General features: G+C 46.2%; 1 protein-coding gene and 1 non-coding gene across 5 annotated transcripts in view; one reads left to right on the top strand and one right to left on the bottom strand.

Moving 5' to 3' along the window:
- The window catches only part of GLIS3 (GLIS family zinc finger 3), a 438277-nt gene that overhangs the window by 175084 nt on the left and 240084 nt on the right, over positions 1-23109 (top strand). The window lies entirely within an intron of this gene.
- On the bottom strand, positions 4294-4400 carry LOC132025256 (U6 spliceosomal RNA). Its single transcript, XR_009406512.1, has one exon. It is a non-coding gene; the product is annotated as a U6 spliceosomal RNA (small nuclear RNA).

Genomic DNA, 23109 nt, shown 5'->3' with positions numbered 1-23109 from the left:
GAGTCGGCCCTCGCCTGCCCTCCACATGCCTTTGTGCGCACTTTGCAAGAACTGTCCCTGCTCATTGAAAACAGGAGGGTCAAGGTCATTGACTCTTTTCTGTATTTTTCCAGCAGGAACCTTTATTCATTGTTTTAACACTTTCTTCGGCAGCACAGCCTAGTGATTAAGTGCATGGGCTCTGGAACCACACTGCCTGGGTTTAAATCGTGATTCAGCACCTTGCTCACATACTCCATGGCTCAGTTTTGTCACCTGTAAATCAGGATAATTAAATATACATACGTACATATGTACATATGTGGGAAGTGGGTATGTGTAGCTTAACCTAATGCCTATCTTTTAGGAAGTTGTCTGTATGCCTCTTACCATTAATAATACTTTTTTTTTTTTTTTTAAATTTTAGACACTCTAAGTAGAAAAAACGCTTACTGCATGCAATTCTTGCAAACAATTCACGCATATTCCCTTCACGCCCTGTAACTCCATAGATACTATCATCCCCTTTTCATGACTGGGAGCTGAGGCGCAGAGAGGTTAAATACACTGTCCGAGGAACTTAGCTGCGTCAGAAAATGGCCAGGTTGAGAGTTGAAGTCAGCCTCCGGAGCCGGCAGTTAGACCTACCGTGCTGTGCGTGAACCTTCTCTTGGCAGAAAGTACAGCCCGGTGGCTCTCACTTGCCGCAGGAGTAGCAGTGGCGGTCCCAGCCCCAGCAGATCCGGCCGGAACCCCGGCTGAGCGGTGTGAGGGCAGCTGTCATGCCCACCGCTTCCGGGGCCTTGCCGGGGAGGTGCTGCCCGATCCTGCAGAGGAGGAAGCTGAGGGACACTGCGGCTAGGGCAAGCCGTCACGTGACTGAGCCGTAGTCTGAGCCTGAACGTGCCTGACTCCAGCATCCTTGGCCTTGAAACCATTCTGAGTGCCTCCTGCCTGAGGTCCATGTCTTAGGCCAGGTGCCAGGTGCCCAGGGGTGTCAGACCGGATGGCCCTGTGGCTTCGGTGGACTTGGAAGCTGTCTCCTTTTCTTCTGCTCTTCCGTCTCCTCACTCAAGTGCACCGAATTTTGTTTTTTTTTAAGTCCCAAAGAAGGCTGAAATACGAATTCTTTGGGACACACCACAGGAGCTGTAATAAAGTCTTGTTTTCTTTGTTTCCATTGAGTGTGAGTCCTTGTAATCCTCAGTATGAATGAATGTGAGGGGGTTTCTTCAACGCAGATATTGCGTAAGCCAGGACCACAGTTTTGGGTCTGGTAGGGGTTGTAGGCAAGAAACCAGCAATCAGAAATGTAGTATTTTCTAGAAGAGGGTGAGGGTGCTGGACTTCTGTATTATAGGGAGGAGGCAGTGCAGATCATCTGTACCACAGCTTGGCCCCGTAGGTGTTTCTGGAAGAAGCACACTGACCACGATGGGGTGGGAATGGGAAGGATGTATCCTTTGGCCCCTGGGAGCCCAGACAGGACAGCTCTCACTGACACAGGACACACGAGACCAAATGCAGAACAGCGTTCTTGGACCGAACACCCCTTAAGCCCAAGAACATGATGCATAAGGGGACGTGTCCCTTCGTCTGACTAAGAAGAAGTGCTCTTCTTTTTGATCACAAGGAGGTGTGACTTCTTCCCTCTTCACTACCTTATTAGTGAAGACACCTGACATTTAAGTTTGCATTTTTAACATTTTTTTATTTCGGCAATGTTCTTCTTCAGTAATTCCCCCGCAATTTTGAAATAGTGATCTGTTTTCCATTTCCCTTTAGTCATGTGTTGCTTGAATTCTTAAAGCTATGTATGTGAGTACATAGTTTTGTATTATCTTGAATATACAGATAGACACCGGCACACAGGTGTACATATGTTTGTTCCCTCTTAAAAAAATTTTTTTTAAAGATTTTATTTATTTATTTGACAGACAGAGATCACAAGTAGGCAGAGGGGCAGGCAGAGAGAGAGAGGAGGAAGCAGGCTCCCCGCTGAGCAGAGAGCCCGATGCGGGGCTCGATCCCAGGACCCTGAGATCATGACCTGAGCCGAAGGCAGTGGCTTAACCCACTGAGCCACCCAGGCGCCCCCCCTCTTAAAATTTTGTGTGGGGAAAAATATATGCTATTCAAGATTAGACTTTTCAGGCACTTTCGTTTTTAATTTTGAGATAAATACATTAAACTGAGCCGTTGTGTAGGTGATATCTGTCCCCTTTATATAATAGAGTGACGTATCCCCCCAGAACCACGTTTTAACTATCACACTGCAGTTGTGAGAGACATGAATATTCAGGTTATTAAGAGACATGAAAAACTAGCCCAGACCAAAATCTTTGGGAGCAGTCCATAAAAATGAAAGTAAAGCAAACATTTACATTTTGTTTAAAGGAAGTTGTGGGGGATAAACCTTCCCACCAGCATTTTTTTTAAACATGGACATACGGAGATAGATGTTTTTGTCACAGTCAAGGCACGGGTAACTCCGAAGACTTGCCTATTGCATTTTCCTTCTGAGGACTGAAGACAGGCCTTTTGGGGTGAGGCCCTTTAGATCGGCGGCTGCTGTCTGAGATTCGGCGTTGGAATACTCATACTTTTTGAAAAGGAACCCTAGTGTATTTCTTTTGGCCTTGGCTTAAACAACATACGACTTTATAAATATTGTGAAATTTCATTGTGGGGTGTTTCTTCTTTTTTTGAGGGTTTTTGTTTTTGTTTTTGCATCATAGTAAAAGGCACCGCAATTTTCAAGGAAGGTGATGCTAGATCGTAAGATACTTGAGGGAAAGAACAGCTCCTATCGATCTCTGTCCTCTCTGCATCGGAAACACACCCTATATATAGTCGGTCTCAGTAAATATTTACAGATTCAGTTCAAATTCAAAATGCATTCACCATCGCTACCACCACTCCTCGCCGGTGACCTCCAGGTGGTTCTCTGTAGTTAAGTGCATGTTTTGTTTGTCTCTGTTTTTCTTTGTTCATTTGTTTTGTTTCTTAAATTCCACATAAGAGTGAAATCATATGGTATTCGTCTTTCACTGATTTATTTCCCTCAGCATTATACACCGTAGCTCCATCCCTGTCATTGCAAATGGCAGGATTTCATTCTTTTTGATGGCTGAGTAATATTCTGTTACGTGCGCACACACACCATAATTGATAATTGATGATATTAAGCATCTTTTTGTGTGTCTGTTGGCCATCTGGATGGCTCCTTTGCAGAGCCATCACAAACATGTCTGTTTATGTCCTCTGCCTATTTTTAAATTGGATTATTTGGGGGGGCTTGGGGGTAATTGAGTTGTATAAGTTCTTTATATAGTTTTGATATTAACCCCTTATTGGATATGTCATTCGCAAATATCTTCTCCCATTCAGTAGATTGTCTTTTTGTTTTGTTGATGGTTTCCTTTGCTGTGAACTTTTAATACCCTTTCCAGTTTGGGGTAAGGGACAGACACCTTATTAAATTACTTAGGACACACTTAGGATAGGCAAAGTAAGGGAGAATTGTACTTTTTGTCTGTTGACTCACTTATTTCTCATTTCAGTGAGCACTAATTGAGAACATTTCTTTTTCTTACCTCTCTCTCCCCTCTAGTTAACTAACTGAATCACCAACTATTTATGAATCTTATGTTTTGTGTGAATAATTGGGCTAAGCAATGTGACTACAAAAGAAAATAAAACCCAATATTTGCTTCCTAAAGGAGGCACGTCCGTTAGTTATTGCAAGTGGCCCGAGAGGAGGGACTTATCTGTACGCCCCTAACTTTGCTTTTATGATTTTCTCTGTCCCATATGCGTTCTTCTTACTCCCTTCAAGAAACAGAATTCTCATAGGGCCTGTGGGGAGAGAGGACACATCCAGATCTGCCAGGCTGTGAGATCAGACATTGTCTTGCCAGTGAGCTGCGTTCCGTGGGTCATGAACTAGTAGAGTTTACTGGTGAGTGACTGAGCTGTGGAGTCTCTGTGCAAGTGATGAAAAGTCCGCCGGGCTGACGACACGCCCACGAACCATGATGCGAAGCGGACGGTGGTGACATGGGACAAGCAGGGCTGGATGAAGCCAGAGTGTGTGTGTGTGTGTGTGTGTGTGTGTCGGAGAGGGAGGAGGAGAGGGGAGGACTTCCTGGAGGAAATGGTGAGGCTTAGAGTGTATGACAAGATTGGGGGCCCTTAGGACCCGTATCTGTCGTGTTACGTAGACACGTGGATACCGCGTATTTCTGTATTTGGTGCTCAGTGAATATCCATCTCATATATACGAATCCTGTGTTGTTGTGTGTGTTTTTTTTTAAATTTCCTATTGTTTTCTAACTTTTATGTGTCACCCTTGCATGAGGACCACACTAACCTTCTCTGCACCGTTCCAGTTTCAGTGTGCGTGCTGCCGAAGCGAGCACTGTTTTCTGTGAATGTGACGGTCAGGAGAGCTGTCTGCTCAGCTTCTGAGGCCGGAGTCCACATCCTGCGCTCTGTTCTCCTCCACGGCAGGGGGCTCGCAAACTGCTTCCCGGCACCACAGCATCTGGCTGGAGTGTTTCCACCAGGGGAGTGAGGTTTTAAATCTGCCTGGAAATTGCTGATGGTCGTCCTATTTTGTCTATAAGGATATCATCTCAGAATCCATTTTTCCTTTTTCTCCTTTGATCTCAGAACGTTTTCTCATCTTCTGCCGACAGTGGTTCCGCAGAGTGGGGGCTCCGCGTGTGTATTCAGGGCTCTCACGTGAAAGCACAGTGCTCGTTTTGCCAAGATAAGTACAGAAGGAATAATATATGTGAATCTACCACCTAAATTAGGAATGGCAAAATATCAAAGTACGTTATGTTTTTACGGCTGTTCTAGCTCTGTACTCAGTCTGACCATAAGAAACCTCATATTTTCACTGTTATCTCTTAGCGATATTTTAGCTTTCCTTTTCCTTACCTCCACGTAACTGAATTATTAGCAGCAAACTAGTATAATTATCACTTTTTTTTTTAAATTTGAAACTTTGCCATATTTTCATGGTCAGTCCAATTCTATTAAACAGTTACAAGTGACAGGCACGTGCGCACAGAGCACTACACTGGAAGCTTGTAGAGGCCGTGAAGGTGAGCAGTGGAGAGTCGCTGCCTTCTCGGGGCTCACGACCCAGCAGGGAGGACATGTCCATAAATCACGCTGTTCGCAGGCTGTACAGCGTGTAACAACGGCAGAACAGCACGGCTCTGTGGGAGCTGAGGGGAAAATAGGATAATCTACACAGAAGTTATCCCAGGTTCATGGATTTCTTTGGTTAGTGAAGCTGTTTCCATGATGCCTAAAAGCCCCACTGTGCATAGTGCCAGGTACCTCCTCGGACTGTGTTAAAAAATAGTGCTTGTAGGTGGTAAAACACCTCAAGCTCATTAAAAGGAACAGCGGTGGAAAGTAGGTCTGTCTCTGGACCAATTCCATCACTTTTTCTCTCCAGAGACACCCACTTTTCACATTTTCCCTTGTGTGATTAATTGTGAAAGATTTGTGGCTGATCGGTTCTTTTGAAATTTCGTTGCCTTCCACTCAGTGCAGTGAACATTCCACGAACGTGCCGGGTGCTGTGTTAAGTCCTGGGAATACCAAGACCAGGACTCTGGTCTCTGAGCATTCACAGTGTGGGGCGCCTACAGGTAGGACCTGGGCTGTAACATGTTCAGTGATAGGACGGAGACACGGGCTGAGTGGTCTCATAACTCAGGGAGGGAGTCATGACTCACGCCCTAGAGAGGTGCTGGCGTTGCTTCACGGAGACCCTGATCTTCCAGTTGGCCCTTGGGGGTGTGGGTTTCACTAGGCTGAAGGACAGGCAAGTGAATCCTTGGCCCGCAGAACCACATACTCAGAGAAAGAGAAGCTTGAAAATGTATGTTGGTCAGCAGAGCTAGGGTGTAGGACATGGACAACGGCAGATATGTCTGGAGGTTGAAGCCAAATTATCAGGGGCACCGAATTTCTCATCCTGCTCAATTTGGACACCATCCCACTAAGGGCGAAGGCAAGCAGTTCAAAGAGTAAGGTCATGGTAGGCAGATGAGGCCTAACTGTCTTCCAGAAGGATAATTTTGGCGGTCCTCTGAGGCGTGGAGCGGACGGGGAGGAGGTAGAAGTGTGGGGTTAGTGAGGTCATAACTTGGGCAGAGCCTGGGCCAGGATGAAATGAGAAGGCAGCAGTGGGAATGATGAGAAAACAGGTCTGGGAGATCTCACAGAAGAACAAGCGACGGGCTCTGAGGGTAACAGAAACGGATCGGGCACAGGCCCAGCTCGGGATCTGGGATCTCCTGCTAAGGGGCACGTGAAGATGAGTTAGACGTAGTCTTTGCCCGCAGTCTAGTGAGAAACCGAGCATTCTCAGGATGCAGAGGAAGAAACAAGGAGAAAAAGCAACCCTGGGACACCATCAGCTCTGCTACAGTGGGTCTTTAAAAAGCCCTCAGTGATAGAGGAAAAGCGATTGATGGTGGGGGCTAGAGCCGCACAGCAGGGGGAGTCTGAGTAAGCGCGAAGTGCCCCTTAGCGTCTGACCACCCTGACTGAGAGGTCAAGGGGAGTGCAGGCCGCGAGAGAGCTCGGCCAGCGAGAGTGTCCGTGTTGGCTCCCGAGGACAGAGATGAATGGCGTGGGGAGGAGGACAGGTCAGAGGGGAAGGCCTCGGAGGGGGCCGAGGTGACCTGATGGGCTCCATTGGCTGTCGCATGGCGTCGTGGGAAGACGTGGGGCTGGGCGCACTGTCTCTCCTCCCACCAGAAGGTTCCTCGGTGTGCCCTGCGCCCCGCGGTTGGTAGATGAGAGGCCACACAAGGGAGGGAAGGGTGGTAGTCGGGAGAGATGGTGATCAGGGCAGGGGGCGGGAGAAGCCACCTTGGGGCGTCCATTCCTAGCACCGAAGCCCGGGCTATGTCTGTCCACTGTCTTCCCAGGCAAGCTGTTTTCTTGTTGCTGTTGAGTGTCTAATTTTATGTATAGACCCAAATGAGATCATTTTCTCTGGGCTTTTTTAATTCCCTCGGAAAAGTTTTGCATCCCTCTGCTTGTAGACCTCGACGGTCCCTTTTCCTCACAGATGGGACCCGTCCTGTCTGCATCTTTCTGACCCGCATCCGTGTGAATGCAGAAGGCGTCTCTGCAAGGAGCACGATGCCAGACAGTAGAGCAGACGCCCGTGGGTCGGGGGAGATGCCCAGATCAATGGCCACCGCCCCGACCTGGGGTCCTGGGAACAGCATCCGTCTACACGAGGGGGAAGCCAGGGAGTGTGTGAGGTCACCGCAGCCCGGAGCCTGAAAAGCAGCTTTAGTGTACGGCATGCTTCTGTTGTTTATAACTTGCTGTAATGTGTGGTAACAAAGAGCAGTGTGTGGTAACAAAGAACACTCTGTTACCACGAGTTATTTTAACCACCAGCTTTCGGCTGCTCAGCCTTTTTTCCCCCTTCTTCCTCACAGCTCCGTTTCTGGCTTCATGTCTCTGTCACCCACTTCCACCTCCTCCCCAGCTGCTCCTCCTCGTCTCCTCGTGCGAAGTCCTTCCCCGCGGCTGCTTCTCCTCCGCCACGGAGAACCTGCTGGAGGCTTCGGCTCCGCCGCGCGAGCCGTTTGCCACTCTCTTCCCTCTTCTCGCGCCTCCGTGGCTCCCAAGAGTGCTTCATGCTCCGGGAACCCCGAGGTGGAGGGGGTTCCAGGGGCTCCTCTCGGAATGGGGGGGGGGGGGAGTGTGTGAGCACGTGTGTGTGCGCGCGCGTGTCAGAGAGAGAGGGAGAAGGAACGGGATGGATCAGGGGTTTGAAGGGCTCCGTAGTCATTTTCTCTCTCCCAGAGGGCGCCTTCCTGGGGGTTTCACGCCACTCAGCCAAAAACACAGAATAATCACCATTAAACTGGGTGTGTTTTGTTCTGAAAAACCTGACCTCAGACTTGGAATAGCTTCTGAGCCCCGAGTGGCTCCATCTCGACCCCCTGAAGGGGGGTGGGCTCTCAGATGGGACTGGGGCGTCAGTGCTGTGAGCCCAGAACGATCCAGCAGAGGCCGTTTCTTTCGCTAGAGGTAATTTCTACATGGATCCTCTTTTATTTCTGGCCTGAAGGAGCGAGTGATACCAGACAGTGTTGATGTAGGCAGATGATTCAGGAGACAGGGTCTATAGGAAGCTTGGCCGATTGCCTTGCGTGCATTTCAGGTTGAGAACGATTTTCCAGCTCTCCTTACACTCCCTGCCGTGGATTTTTGTTTGTTTGTTTGTCTTGGTTTGTAGAACAGACCTGACAGCCTGCTGAAATCCCTTTCTTCTTGAACCTTGCTGTACATGCCTTCAATGGCATAAATCATACCAAGAAAGAGTATTTTAAAATTCTGAAGATTTCAATTAAAAAATCCCTGTGGATTGGCTGTTTTGCTTTTGAAAAGTCAATTAACATCTCCTTTGCTCATCTTCTTTACCTGTAAACAGGGGAGTTGAGCAACTCTGATGTCTTTTCTGTTTCAAACGTTCATTAGTAATCGGACAGACTCAGAGCTGGAAACTGGATTTCACTTTAGCGTCTCAATTCCATGTGCCAGGTAGCCGGTGCAGAGAGGCCTGTGGTAAGGATCACAGACTGCGGGGCTCAGTGGGAGAGAGTGGGGTATTGATTAGTGATGTCTGCCTTGCAGGCAGGCACTTGGGCTGGTGGCGTGTACTATCTGGTTTGTTTCATTTTGTTTTTGCCTTTCCTTCTCTAACCCTACTAAGAGGGACCAGAGGGCAGCTGTGTTTTCATTTTGCCCACACGCGTGCATGCATGCACACACATACACACATACACACCTCTCATTTGAACCAAACTGATGAAACCATCAGCATGGGTTCCATTCCTTCTCCAGATGATTTAGCTTCAGTTAAATCACATTTCTTTTCCCTGCTTCATGTGTCTTAAAACCAAAGGGAAGAGAGAAAAGGATGTGAGGATGGCTGTTTTATTTTTTTTTAAGATTTTGTTTATTTATTTGACAGACAGAGATCACAAGTAGGCAGAGAGGCAGGCAGAGAGAGAGGAGGAAGCAGGCTCCCCGCTGAGCAGAGAGCCCGATGCGGGCCTCGATCCCAGGACCCTGAGATCGTGACCTGAGCTGAAGGCAGAGGCTTTAACCCACTGAGCCACCCAGGCGCCCCAGGATGGCCAATTTAAACATGTCACCACTTCATGGGCATCTGAGTGGCTCAGTCGGTTTGGAGTTCGGGCTCTTGAGCTCAGCTCAGGTCTTGATCTTGGGGTCGTGGATTCGGGCCCTGCACACTCCACACTCACTGTGGATTCTACTTAAAAAAATAAAAATAAAAATAAACACATCACCACTTCAAGCCCAGGTTTTCTAAAATCTTGCTCACTTGCAGAAGACAAGATAAAAAACGATAACCAGTTTCCATCTAAGATAGTATAGAGCATTGAGCCCTACAGTGTAACTGTTTCATGATCATGGCCTTAGGATCAAAAAAGTATGGAGAATTGTACATGGGAAATTATATAAACTTTATCTTAAGTCTGTTCCAGAAGTGACATTTTATAATTTTTTTTTTATAATTGCTCTAGGATGTTTGACAAAATTGTTTTCAAAATATCCAGCTGAAGAATGGAGAGCTTGAAAACTGTTTTTCGAATGCTAGATGGGAATGGGTGATGTTAATCAGATTTCAAGGCTTATCTTGACCCGCTGTCTCTTGGGACACTGATCAAAGTTTTGTGAATCCTTCTGGTGCAGAGCTACTCATTAGAGTTCTCAGCACATAATTACGGATTGTCAGAAGATTTCGGTTTTGTGTAATAAATGAGTAGCATGCCTGCGGCTTGCTGAGGTGTTCGCTTAATAACCTCATAAGATAGGTTGTTTTTCTTCTCCCTCAAGACCTAAGCAGTCCGGCTTATGCCTCGTCCACCCGTCTCAAATGGAGGTGAGAAGACTAGGACTCAGATTTTTTTAAAAGTTTATTTCTAAGAGGAAGAAACCCCAATTCTTATGTTATTCTCTTTTTCTTTGTTCTTTCTTCTTTTGAATCGGAAGCATAAGATTGTGTTTTTATGCCTAACCCTTGGTGAGGACGTCTGTGTTTCCCTCCTGCCACGCACGGCTGTATACAGTAAGATGTTAGTAAATCGGTGCTGATGAGCAGTGCCACATTGAAATTGCTGCTTGCGTGATCCTCTTACTCGGGGATGCAATTATTTCCCTGGGTTTTGACAAGATGTCAACTGTGATATGCACAGAGCAGAAACATATCCTAAGACGCTATGGCGCGTTAGAAATCTTTCCAGAGGAAAACTCGAGGATGTGTCTGGGGCTCCCATTCTGACTCCATCCTTTGACTTTGTGTGTTTGTTTCTATTTAGATTATTAGCTGATTATAAAGTGGCATTTAAGAAGCAGAAATCACTCTATTTTGTGATCACAATTAACAGGGGTTTCTAGGAATATTTTGCCTTCATTTTCAGTATAAAAAGATGGAGAGTGATTCACGATAAGTCATTCTGCTGGGAATGGTGGCGGACCTACTTTTTTGTGATAGCTTCAAGAGGGAAATAGAGGTGCCTAGTTACCACAGGAGTATATTGCACGCCTACTGTGTGCTCTCCCTCTGTTGAGAAGACGGGGGCGCATCAGATACAGAGCCATCCAGGGAGGAGTTTGCAGTCTCGTTGGGGAAGATGTTAGTCAGGATAGGCTAGTTGCTGTAACAGACCCCCGGACGTCAGTGAGCTTATTTTCAAGTTTCTAGTCAAAGTTTATTTCCATCTAGTGGGGGGCTCTTCTTCCGTTCATTCAGGGACCCATGCTCGGTCCACCTTGGCTCCATTATCCTGGAAGTCTACGGTGTTCTCTCTCCATTTAGCCAGACGGGGGCCAAAGGAAGAGAGGGTTACCCATGGAAAGTCTGAAAATGGGCAAGTCCCCACTGTTCGCCCTCACTGGGTACAAAGGAGGCGCATGGCCCAGTGTAGGTGCACGGGGGGGCTGGGGAATGTGGTCTGCTGAATTCACAGCTGATCGCCTCTGCCATCAAGGGCTCACTCCCTTGCTTACAGCAGTGACATGCGGCAGAGTAGAAAGGGTGGGCGGGGCAGAGGCCTGCCTGGGTAAGCCTGGGAGAGAGGAACCGGCTGCTTTAGAGTACTTTGAGAAGAAATCAAGTGGGTTATGTTTATACCAGTTGTGTCTGGCACTCGTGTCCCCACACAGCACGGTAGTCTATGTCTATGCTGGGATTTGAGTACTCGGACCACAGTGAGTAGGAAGCCCATCGTGTAACCGGGGCACAGCTCAGGGAACCGCTGTGCTCACACGGTCTTGGAGCAGACTCGACCATCACGACCAAGAGCCGGCCCGGGCAAGGCTGGGGCACACGCCGCCGAGTGGAACACCTGCCTACGGAAACCTGGTTGGTGCGTGGGACTGTGTGTGGCCAAGGGCTGCGAATGGTAAACAGAACCACCTCCCACTGTCAAGGGGTGAAAGAGGCGTGAAGGTTGCGTGGGTGAGGCATGAAGAAGAGCCCGCAGCAGGCCCGGTTTGGGGCATCACTCCTGACCAGCCCTGTGTTGCCTGCTCTTCCCTTGATCTTTCTCAGCCATTATAGATCTCTCATGCCTTAGATTGCTTCCCACGGCAACTCCGGGGGATTTTAAGTTTCAGCTGACTATTAGACCTGTCCCATTTAGGGCCAAGATTAGAGCCAGCAATCTGAGGGGCTGCCAAAACTTTTATTAGGGGCACCTGGGTGGTTCAGTTAGTTAAGCCTCTGCCTTCGGCTCAGGTCATGATCCAGGGGTCCTGGGATCGAGTCCCGCATCGGGCTCTCTGCTCAGCAGGGAAACTGCTTCTCCCTCTTCCAGCTGCTGCCCCTGCTTATGCTCACTCTATCCGTCAAATAAATAAAATCTTTTTTTAAAAAGCTCATTAATCCAGATTAATAGTATTTTAGTGTAATATTTGAAGTGATCAATCTTTATACCCCTCCCAAAAACACCCCATGATGGATAACATATAAAAATTTAAAATGGGGGGTACCTGGGTGGCTCAGTTGGTTAAGCGGCTGCCTTCAGCTCAGGTCATGATCCCAGCGTCCTGGGATCGAGTCCCACATTGGGATCCTTGCTCGGCAGGGAGCCTGCTTCTCCCTCTGCCTCTGCCTGCCATTCTGTCTGCCTGAGCTCACTCTCGCTCCTCTCTCTCTGACAAATAAATAAATAAAATCTTAAAAAAAATTTTTTTTTTTAATGGGACCAGGTCAGTGTTACTGGTTTTCCCTTTTGCTTCAGCTCTAGTATGGCTCAACACAGCCCTGTTCATGATCTTGTCTTTATTTAAAGTTTTGATATTTTTTATATTGATGTTGATTAATGAAAATGCTGCATCACAATGTTATTTATTTTGATTACTGAGTTGGACTGTGTATTTGAGGTGAATCCCCACAGCTTACCCTGGACCGAGCCCTAGTTTATGTCCTTCTGTATCTTCAGTGCCTAGCTCGATGCTGAGATGCAGTGGACGCCCCAGGAGATGCTCAAGAATGCAAGGTTGTTGGAAAGATAAATGGGTAAACTGACAGGTGACGCATCTTGGAATGGGAAGAAAGGACAGGGTGGTCCAGCAATCACAGCCCCCAGTCACTGGCTGAACCGTAAAGCCGGGTTGCGCGGTGGCCGGCATATCCAGAGTCATCGGGTCTTACAAGCCAGCCTCACTTTTCCAACGGGATTTCCCACATGGTCCTTGTTTGTAGTCGTAAGTGACCCTGCACATTTCTCATCTTTTAGGGAGGAGCATCTTCCTATCTGTTGAATACCTACCTCTTTCTTTTTTCTTCTCTTTTCTTTCCTTTTTTAAGTTTTTGTTTGGTTTTGGTTTGGGGTGGCAGTGTTTATGTTTGCTTATCACAGCTATAGTTTATTGCATTTTTCTCGTGTGTTGGGTGTTTTTATTTAATTAATTAATTGACTAATTTAGAGAGAGCAAGCAAATGAGTGGAGGCAGGGGGACGAAAGGAGCAGAAGAGAGAACATCTCAAGTAGGTTCCGCCCTCAGCGCAGAGCCTGACGTGAGGCACCATCTCCTGCCCCTGGTATGATGACCTGAGCCGAAATCAAGGATCTGGCCCCCAACCGACTGAGCTGTCCAGGCACCCCAGTGTGCTGGGTGCTTTTACTGATCACAGAAACCTTTTGAGATACTGGGCTGTTTTTTTGTTTGCTTTTTTGATTTTTGTTTTTGTTTTGTTTTGTTTCTTGTTTTTGTTTCATCTATCAGAGGTGGAACTGGTGGCTGCCCCTGGCTGTGGGTGGTAAAGTTAGGATTTCTTTCCGCATTTCTCTGGATTTCTTCAGAGCACAGGCCCTTCCTAGCACTGAGGACAAGTGTGGGGATAGAGGTATTTTCCTGGTCATGACCCGAACTGTGTCTGCAAAGCAGGGAAGCAGAGGGAGGACTCTGGAACTGCCTGAGCCTCCCATGACTGGAGCAACTTCTCGGAGAGGGAAACCCCATCAGGACAAGTTGCTCCAGTTTGCAGACGTTCCTGGACTGGTGGCCTCCCCTTTTCTCTGTCTTCGCTGTGGTTTCCTTGTGCGGCAGGCGTTTAAGAAGGCAGCGTCCCTTTCTGAGCAAGCATAGGGCAGGCATCGAGGCTATCTGCTTCCTAGCCTGGCTTTTACCAGGATTTTAAGCAAGTCAAGTTCTCGAGCTTCAATCTTTTCTTCTACGAAGAGGGGATAATTCTGATACTTAGCACTTACCACCTCTCTTGAGAGTAGTAGAGAAGATATAAAGGAAAAGTATCTCAGGTTATAAATATCACCTATGCAAAATGCACAGTTTGGGATGTGTTTCAAAAGCCATGTGACCCTCTTTTCGGGGGTGATCAAAGAAGGTAAAGATGTAAGCTAAAACCAAACTATAACGGAAGATGTATGTGGGAAGACACCTTTAATATGAAATATCTTGTTTGCATCAAACTCCTTTATCTTTAAATACTTGGAGTATCACAAAAGCCTGGTTCGATTTAATAATGGAAAATGAAAGCCTACATTTTGAGCAAATCTCCTGGATTTTTTTTTTTTTTTAAGGAAATGGAAGCTTAATAGATTTTGAGGGGGAAAGGGGGCATTTCAAACTGCAGATTTCTCTTATTCAGGACTTTTCAGTGCTCTCTCTGAGCTCTAAAGTAGCTAAACACACGTTTAGTAGCTTCCCTGAAAGAAAATACAGCCTGGGGGCCAAGACCTTTCATGCCAAACTTTAAGCTAGAGCAGATTTTTAAAGTCATGTTAGAAACCTCTGAAAGAAGGATGCTCATGATGAAACATGCGGACCTACTGTCAACAGCAGGCATGGAAGTGACTCAATAATAATGGTTCTGCACCGTGCTCCCCCAGCCCGGCTAGAAGGGATCTCTTGGTTGTGGTCAAAAGAAGGGGTGTAAATGGGGCAGCCAGGTGGTTACTAGGCACCCCGTGGCCCAGATCTTCTATTATGCTTGAACTGTTATTGGGGCCATGTAGATGTCCAGAGAGCCCTGGACCATGCAAGAAGAATTGCATAGTTCCAGAATCATGAGATTTGGAAAGGGACTCAAGTTGTGTGGATTCGTGGTTGCCAGACTGGGCTCTACCAAACCCGAGTTCCATGGAATGATGGGGCCAGGCAGGAGGAAGCAGGGCTCTGCCAATCTGCTGGTGGAGTGGGGCCAGGCAAGTCAGGGGCAGGATCCTCCGTACGCCCACTGCCGCCGAAGCACCTCTGCTGTTACAGAGTACATATTGAGTTGGGCACGAGACTATAAGTGTGAAAAAGATGGCACTGACAAAAGTGCTTTTAAGACTACTGATCTGGCTTAGCTTTCTCTCAGTTCAGGAATTGCCTTTATAATACCCTGGACATGAGGTTATTCCTTCTCAACTTACCAGCTCCAGGGATAGGGAACCATATCAGTCAGGGTCCACTAAAGACCCTAGAACCCTACCGGTCATTTTAATAGAGAGAATCCAGTATAAAGAACTATTAACTAGATATTAGAAAAATGGAAAGGTAGAGAAGGGGAGGGGGCAGCTGTCAGCCCTTGAGATGGGAACAAGAGGAAGAGGTGAGAATTATGAAAACTTAGGAGCTCAGAAAAGGGTTGCGGGAGCTAGGAACCAGACCTCTGAGGAGGGAGCCGTGCGGCCGAGGCTGGATCTGAGAACGTTGGAAGAACAGTGACGTGAGGTCACTTGCTGCTGCCAAGATGGAGAACCATCCCTGGGTGATGCTGAAAGGAACCGAAGATCATGGAAGGAGCCAGCCTTACCCCTCCTGTGGCTTTCCTCTCGTGCTCCCTGCAGGCGGAAGCCGACAGGGAGCCCCCTGGCTTGGTCTGGCGAGGAAGAGTGTGACTGCAGAGCCCAGCCCCAGCGTCACGGAGCACAGCACAGAGCGGGGATGCAGCCCCCTATACACGACACAGGGACTCTCATTCCCCCATGGTGTCCCCTGACATTGTTACCTCAGCTTTAAATGAGACACAAGGAAGCAGACCGGACAACAAAAGTCCTTGCCCTTTGGAGGGAATTTTATCTTCCTGCCTGAGTTCGCCGGGCACACCCGGACCCGTCAGCCTGCCTCGAGGACATGTTGAATAGACATCTGGGTGGTCATCCTCTGGACACCTTCCAGTTTGTCAGTGTCTCCTTTAAATATAGTTCTCAGTTTGTCGGCACCGACCGGAAGCCTCACGACTGTGCATACTTTAGTCTCAGCAGTTCCAACGTTAGGAATTCATCCTTCGGAGTTTTGTATGGTCTGCATAGAAATTTAGCTAGAAAGGTATTAATTTCAAAGTTGCTGATAATTTTTAAAAATTTGGGAGGAACCAGAAATGTTCAAGAACAGGAGGTCGGTCGTGCTGTGGAGGACTTGGCAGGTGGTGCGGATGACGATGAAGAAGGAAGTCGGACAGTATGAGGAGGAGGGCACGTCAGGTTTTTAGACAAAAGAGGCAGGTCATAAAATGGCATGCATGGCATCATTTCATTGCTGTACACACTACACACATCCACGTTAGAAAAACAACATTGGGATGGTATATACTAAATGTCCAGGGTATGATTGGCTCTTTTTAGGTGGAGATACAGCGAACTTGTTTCCATTTTTTTCTTTCTGTTTATTTGTATTTCAAACATATTTTACAATTAAAGTATATTTCGTTTTGTACTAAGGCACAAATTAATGTAGTGCTGAGAACGGACCCTCCCGAGAATGGTTCTGATGTATCATCTGTCATCCTCCTGGCGTGTCAAATATATTTTTTCATGAGTATGTCTTCTTTATCTTCCCTGGGAAATCAGTGTTGGTGGAAAGCTTGCTGGAGCAACCAGAAAACTGGAAGCTGCCCCCCAGCTGTGTGACTTTGAACAAGTCTCTTAAACAAGAACCTATGTTTTTCTCTGCGGAAAATTCAGAAGGTTGTAGTAGATGATCCTCTTAGGCTGGCTTTAGCTGTAGATTCTGTGGTTTGCTGAAAATGCCATGGCCAGATGGAGGCCAAATCCCATTTACTGAGGTCATGGTTGCTTTGTAGGTGACACAGGGGGCTGAGACCAGGTGCCTGAAACACAACACTGGGTCCTATGTTGATGATTTAAAGAAATGCCGTCCAGGAAGAGGTCTTGGTAAGGGGTAGAGCCCCAAACATGGCTCTTCGTGGTGATGGCATTTCCAAATTAATGGAATAAGGAAAACAAGAAATCTACGCTGTGTTCAGGGACCACTTTCTAAAATACAGCGCCACGAGAGAGTATAGTCCAGTTGGATAGAGCCTTCCAATGTGACAAAGGAGGGAAAGAGTTCAGGGTGTGACAACTGAAGAATGATGGAGAGCAGGGATGTGACTGAGTCTCTCAAGTTTGCAGGGTTTGGCAACACCAGCCTTCTGGAAAGCCCTATCTGAAGGAGTGCCTGAGTGTGCCAAGTCATGGCTTCTGAAAGCAAGCAGGGTTTGGGGACCCACTTGGAAATGACCCTGCTCCTTTGGAGACTTCCTGGCTCACACCATTGCCCATCGCCTGCCTGGGTGTAGCCTGACAGGTAAACTAGCAAGAAGATTCTAATCCCCCCGGGTTGAGGAGCGAGGAGGAACCAGCTGGCTAGAGGGGAGGTGGAAATAGAAGTGCCAGAGAGCAGGGGGACGTGACTGCAGCATACTCTGTGTGCAGATTTAAGTAAGTAAGCCTGGAAACCTGTACCTTGGCTCTCAATTTGTATCATGGGATTCTGTGCGTTATTTTTTCAGTGACTGTTTTGAGTAGGGGTTTCCATCCCTCACCTCACCTCCACCACTAAGCACCCCTGTAGGTCAGGTGCTGCTCTCTGTCTTCTGCTTGTTTTCATTTCTTGACATTCCCTGTTAATTCTGTAAGGCCAATGCTTGACATTTTTCCCGTATCAGAGAATAGGAAACGGAAGCAGAGAGAAGTTAAGTCCTTGGTGAAGCAAGGACTTGAACCCAGGCAGTCTGGCTCCGTGATTTACACTCTCAGCCAGCCACCGTGTTCCATTACCTGGTAGCTGGTCTGCCTTGGTCATGGTCGGGGAAGAGTGCTGTGTTATGACCGCCCCGAGTTTCCCCTCAGTGGCTGTGTATTGTATTTGCCAGTGAGTTTGCCCTTGTGGGCATACCGTGAGAGTCTGTCTATCAGCTCTTTAAGCCGGGGAGTGGACATGCAGACTCCTTTTCCCAGTGAGCCCCGAAGTATGGCCACCCATGAAAGTTTTAGAGTGACAGTCGGGGTGCTTACTCAAAAATTCTGGGTCCCCTCCAAGATCTTCTGACTCTGAAACTTGTGAGCTAAGACCTGACAGTCAGAAGGTGTAACAAAGCCCCAGGTGATCTGAAAGTATGCTGAAGCTTGAGAACCACCGATTTAAGCATCCTGTGTTTAGATGAATGTTCCCCATCACTGCTCTCACGCAAGGCCAACTCTAGTGATCCTTCTTATAAATCTTTGCAGACAGATGTATCTCTGTCTCTGCTGTGCTATAGACATCAGGTGGTGGGTATTAGAGGAACAGGTGTGCAGCACAAACGTAGTGGTTGCAAGCTTATAAAGCTGGTTCCTAAATTAGAGATTGGCAGCCATTTAAAAGAGAGAGAGAGAGAGAGAGGTACTTCCTTAAGGGGCCGATATTTGAAAAAACAAAGCAATAAACCCAAGCGAAAAAGGATCATAACCGCACACATCATGCTCTATGGCTAAAGCATATGCTTTTATTTAAGTTATTTTACTACTAATTTGGGCTCTCAGTTCTATTTGGGGCTCTGCATGAACTGTGAGATGACGAGTGTGGCTTCGTTAGGCTGCTAGCGTACATCACAAGGTCCTCTCTTTGAATTCACTTTTCTAGAAGAAAGAAACCAAACAATCACAACAACATCACAGTGATGTGACAACAAGAGGGCACTGTCCTGTCTAGAAAGCCAGTTCTCTGTAATGTGTAGAAATCTCTGTAATAAGCAGGATGTCATAAAAAAAAAAAAAAAAGTTCATGCTTGGCTAGACTTCTCAGTAAATTGTAAAGAGAAAAAAAATGTCATGTATTATTTACAGCGAATGTATTTCGTACATAGGAACTAAATCTTGATAGCTCAGTAATGGCTATTTAAAATATCCCTCTAAGTTTTATAGAAAAGTCTTTCTGCTGCCTGAAAGTTAACTCATTATTGCCCAAACTTTACTGGTGGATTGAAGACCCTGACTGCACTGTGGTGGAAGAATGGACCTGCCATGGAACCATACCTGCTCACCATATGGGAGCGTTGTATGTTGGTCCTTGTGCGCTTACTAACTAAAGGCTTCATTGCCTGGCTCTTTTCATAACCGCCCAAACCTTGCAGTGGTCGTGAATAGAAGAGGGTCCGTCTTTGAGGGCTCTGAGCTGTGTGTGAACCCATGTTCAGAAAATAGTCAAGCTTGGATATTATGGTCAAGGTGAACTCTAATAGAGAAGATGAGTAGCTTCACAGCAGTCCATGGAGTAAAGAACTCAGAACAGGAAGAGAGGCTCAGTACAGGAAGTGAAGAATGAGGGGACTATTCCCACGATCAGAGAAGACAGCCCAGCCCAGCCCTGCCTGGCCTTCTCTAGCATCTGGGGCGATCGGTTGACGGAGCAGGTGGGTCTGTACTGAGCTCCATCCTTTATGTTGCAAGAGCTCTTGGCTTCATTCCCCGGCCACAGGGATGTTCCCAAGGCAGGTGAATGCTGTCTGTGCTTTTCCTCTCAGGTGTGTTTCTTGATCTTGTACTGTCTCTTTGTCTGATGGATGAGTTCACGTGGCTTTTATGAAACTCTAAGGATGACTTTGAAAAAGATATGTTTAAGAGAGAACTTTAGGAATTATAAAGTCACCTTAGTAATTTTGCCAAGGAGTAAAAATGCCAGGTTAGAAATTCTGGGTTCCAAGGAGTATGACAAAGGGAAAAGTGAATTTTATCGGCTCCAGCTGTCCCCGGAGCAGACATGTAGTAAGAGCTTCTAGAAGGTAACCGTATTGGCAGCTTTCTCTTGGGCTTTTTGCATAGTCCTCTGTTCTTTCACACTTTACAGATACCCGTGTACTCCTCTTAAAACTGACAATGTAAGGTCCAAGATAGGAAGCAAACTCTGATAGAGACTTCAGGGTCATGGAAAAATGAGGAATAGCTCATTTCAAACCATTATTCTAATCCAACCCCAGCACTTGGTGTTGGCAAAGCTAGTATGGTTTGATTTGAGGACGGTGTACTGATACTGCTGTTTCCCTCAGACCATTTCTAGACTGTTTAAAGGGCTCTTCTGTACCTTGAAGAAAGAAAAACTGCAAGATTTTGATTAAAGATGAGTACTTAGGACTTTATTTCCTTATTCACATTGGCCCAGTGGTTACATAGAGATCTGCCATGAATATTTCCCATCACATTGTACCTTTGAAATGTACCCATAGGCATTTGAAGCCCTTGCCTCCCTGTAAGGCATTGTCTCCTGATTGAAATTCAAGGGAATGCTTTGTGACAATTGTTAATTCCTGAGTGGGAGCTTTTGGTGTATTAGCATGCTTTGAAATTGAAAGGTCTCACAGATCTCTTTGCATAATATTGGTCAAAGCATCACAAGCCAGTTTTAAGGGAAGAAAAAAGATCCCAGTGGTGAAAAGAAAAAATAATGGCAAAGATCGCTGTTTTCTGTGAGTGTACATGTGCATATCTCTGAGTGCTGAAGTCCACATCCATGAAGCTGGGGGGAGGGGTAACCTTGCCGCCATGTTGTGAGGCTCTTCCTGTCTTAGCAGGGCTTCTCTGGCTGGCCCATGAGGAACTGTAAAAGGCTTCCTAGTAAATAATTGGAGACTCACTGGCACCAGATTAATTACTTGATTACTTCATTGTTTAAATATGTGAGTGCTGATTCCTTGCTTTGGGTTATGAGAATTTGAGTGTTTGTGGCAGAGTTAAAACTCCACCCAAACTCTCACCTGAGTGGGTGAGTCCGTGTACACACACACACACACACACACACGAGTTACCACCACCTCCTCTGGGGTCTTTTTGGTCCCAGAGGGTTTAGAGAGACAGCCTTATGTCTGCGGATATAGTCCTTGGTATCTGAGAGATCTTATTTAACAAACAGAATTTCCCAAGAAATAGTCCCTATTTTTCAGTTTGTTCATTATTCTTCCCTGGAGCAAATCTGAACTTATCCTGAGTCATTATCCATTAAATTGTTATACTCAAGAGAGAGGAATTCAGCACAGAATGGATCTGTATAGAATCTTCCTATAATGAGGGGGTTAGCTAACTGAAGACTCTGAAACACTTTTCTCTAAAGCTGTCTCAGCGGTGAAATCTCAACGTGGCAGAGATAGTAAGCACAGGATTCAGGCCCAATATGTAAAGTGTATGTACATATGCAGTACTGTGGTGTTGATTGGTGTGTGTGTGTGTGTGTATAACATTTTGAGTCCTGATTACAGGTGACTTCAGCCTGCACCAGTGGGGTGGTGGTGGAAATGGCTGCTGGGAGCCTTGGTTCCACGTTCCCTGGGTCCCTGCCTGGATGCAACAGTGATGTTGTCACATACGGCTGGAGCATGTCCTGTCACTCACAGGCCTCCCCACCCAGATGGAAACATTCAGAGTTCCACTGCTCACTGGAAAAGGCATAGTGTCCTTGGGGTTGGCTCGTCTTTTAAAATCCACTGTGGTGTTTTAGGGCGATTCCCAAATCTTTCATGAAAGACCTTTGGCAAAATAGCAAAAACAGCTATAAAAGGCTCTCGAGTAAATTTAATGGCTTAATTTCCCTGTAAGTATGCACCATAGACCAAAAAACACCCCCTCACACGTGATTTTATTGCAAGGTACTTTCTGTCTCAATCTCAAGTAGGCATTCAGTTAAAAACAAACAAACAAAAAAAAGTTTTGATCTTCGGGGGAAAAAATAACTTAGTATTTGACAGATAGGTGAGCAAGAAACTGGGTTTTTCAGACAGTACGTATCTGTGAACGTCATCATAGACTGGACTCAGGGACTAGAACTAGGACTTCAGTGCGCTTGTAGATCCATGTGCATTTCAATCTATTAATGATTTTTATATGGAGATATCTTATCTGCAACCCTGCTCTCCCCTGGGGATCACAGCTGGAAGGTTTATGAGCCTGGGGTTTTGAATGGCCCGAGGAACTGATCCAAAAGCTTAGCTACCAGCCGGGGAGCCTCTCCAATGGTTTTAGGTCCAGAGGCTGAAAGGGGACCCCGAGGAGCAACCTGCAAGTCTCAAAATCTGGAAGACAAAGTAGCCAATTAATTCCCCCATCATAAAGTTTTAGAGCTGGCTGGTATCTTAGAGATCTCCTCTGCTCAGCAAGTTCCTACATATTCAACAAGGCATTTTTATTGAGCCTTATCCGAGGCCCTCAAGGCTTCATAAAACTATGAGTTTTATAGTATTTCTGCTAATCCCATACATTTATGGAAACTAACTCATTGGCTGGACCTGAACAAGCCATTTATTTTTCTGTGCCTCAGTTCTCTCTGAGTGAGACGGAGGGGGTAGGATTATAGATGATTTCTAAAATCCCTTATTCTGATATTCTTTAATCTATGGTCAGACCTGATTTAATTGGTCAAATCTGCGTGGAGGAGAGAAGTGGAACAGACATATTTCTCACACACGCACAAACACACACACACAGCAGAAAAACCCCGAAACCCTGTAGTCAAGAAAGAAAACGCTCCTTTGACAGCACTCTCTTTCACGACTCCTCCATATGACTGTTCTGTCTCCTTCTGGGTCTTATGGCAGCAGCTACAGAGCACCTAGTTTGTGCAATTAATGACAGATGGTAATGTCTCTTTTGAAATTTTTGCTCTTTGAGGCCCAGGATTTTTTCTAATATTTATTATTTTGTTTCTGATGATGCAAATTAGACTTGGTCCTTGTAAACAAATTGGAAAGTTCAGAAAAATATGAAGGAGGAAAAAAATTGTAAATCCACCACTCAAACACTTAACTAATATCGTATTAGTCTTTTTTATTTCACACACACACACACACACACACACACACGCGTTTCTTTGCCTTTCTTTGTTTTGTGATTTGGAAGTTATAAATCCTGATTTTAGGTTAAGGTTAATTTATAATTAAATACTGTACAGATTTTTCTCCAGTTATCAAAATCATGAGCGAAATACTCTGTTGATTTTGTCCACTTGTATAAGGGAAGAAATATAGCATCTTTTGAATTACTTCCCTGCAACTGGAAATCTAGAATGAGACCATTATGATAATTTGGAAATTACTGTTTTTGTTATAGTTTGCATTTTTTTTTAAATTTTATTTAGATAGTTTTTTTTTTTTAAGATTTTATTTATTTATTTGACAGAGAGAGATCACAAGTAGGCAGAGAGGCAGGCAGAGAGAGAGAGAGGAGGAAGCAGGCTCCCTGCTGAGCAGAGAGCCGGATGCAGAACTCGATCCAAGGACCCTGAGATCATGACCTGAGCCGAAGGCAGTGGCTTAACCCACTGAGCCACCCAGGCGCCCCTAAAAAT

The sequence above is a fragment of the Mustela nigripes genome, chromosome 9 (genome assembly GCF_022355385.1).
Source record: "Mustela nigripes isolate SB6536 chromosome 9, MUSNIG.SB6536, whole genome shotgun sequence".
Lineage (NCBI taxonomy): Eukaryota > Metazoa > Chordata > Mammalia > Carnivora > Mustelidae > Mustela > Mustela nigripes.
Note: the sequence above shows the minus strand (reverse complement) of the source record. Positions and strands in the feature narration are given on the sequence as shown.